Source organism: Nicotiana attenuata, unplaced genomic scaffold (assembly GCF_001879085.1).
Source record: "Nicotiana attenuata strain UT unplaced genomic scaffold, NIATTr2, whole genome shotgun sequence".
Lineage (NCBI taxonomy): Eukaryota > Viridiplantae > Streptophyta > Magnoliopsida > Solanales > Solanaceae > Nicotiana > Nicotiana attenuata.
The window spans coordinates 72,088-73,391 of record NW_017670456.1 but is presented as its reverse complement, the minus strand read 5'-3'; positions in this window follow the sequence as shown (position 1 = coordinate 73,391).

Below are 1,304 nucleotides of genomic sequence, written 5' to 3'. Positions count from 1 at the left end.
CCTTTTTTTTTATTTCAATCTAACGCCCAAAACCTTCAGCTCCTTCTTCTCTGCCGTGTTTCTGCCCTCTCTCAAGCTCAACAATTTTCTTTGCTTACTTTAATATCAAGACTCAAAGGTACGTTTCTCTTGTTTTCTCTTTTCTTTTATTTTGGAGTTAGTGTATTTTTAGTCTTCTTTCTCCCCAATCCCCTAGGTCTCTTAATCATACTTTTATGTTAATGTGGGTGGCTTACTATACACGAAATTGGTGCAAAACTTTTGTTGTGAATGTGTGTTTGAAGTAGTAAACTATAATTCCCTCTACTTCATGTAAATTTGGGAGGGCCACCTTGCTCCACCATTGTTGAACTAAGAGAACCAAAATTGATGCCCACAAGGTGTTTGCTAAAATGCCTAAGAGAGTAAATTTGAACATCGGTGAAGTCTAAGTAGCCGAGTGTAGTTGTATATGAGTTTGGGCAAAGTGTGGGGTGTTTGAGGGTATTGTATCTTGTTGTAAACTCTTGTAAGTCATAGTTAGTATACTAAATTAGTGTAGTAGTGTAGACTTTAGCTTTGTTATGCTTGCACCATAGTTAAGTTACGACCAAGTTAGACTATTGAATTGTATGGCATAGGGAAGTCTTGAGTACCTGTAGCCTTGTAATGACACATTGATGCATGTTGAGCCAATATTGTGATTCGATTATGCATAGCCTTCGGTTTTAAGTGTAGGGTCCCCTTTGCCCCTCACAATGACCTTAGGCGAACTTTCTTGATTCACTCTCATCTTTGTGTTTGTCATGTGTATGTTGCTATGGCTCGTGACAGTGCCACTAAAGGAAAAGGGGTGGGGAAGTCCTCCATTACTGCTCCCCCTCCAAAGAAATGTAAGTAAGGTGAGAGCTCTTCACGACAATCCAAGGGAAAGCAAGTGGCTAGCGGGTCTAACAAGCAATCACGGCCTCGGGTGGAACTTGTAGGAGATGACGCCAAGAAATGGCATGATACTTTTGTTCCATATGGGAGATACGTGTCTGAAATGGGGATAATGTGAAGGCCTTAGAACAGAGCTTCCTAGATGTACTTGCTACACTGATCGACAAGAAGATGGATAAGCTCCCCGAGTGTCCGGGCCCTGCAAATCTAAGCATGGTCAGAGTGTTATATGCAAATCGGGACATGAAAGAGGATGAGTCATGGGTCAGAGGAAAGAAAGTTCCAATGGATAGGGAAGCCTTGTGTCGTTTTTGAGGAGTTGATATCTCGAACCCCTGAAGGCTTCGAAAGTTTGTCAAAAGCCCACGCTACCAAGCAATACG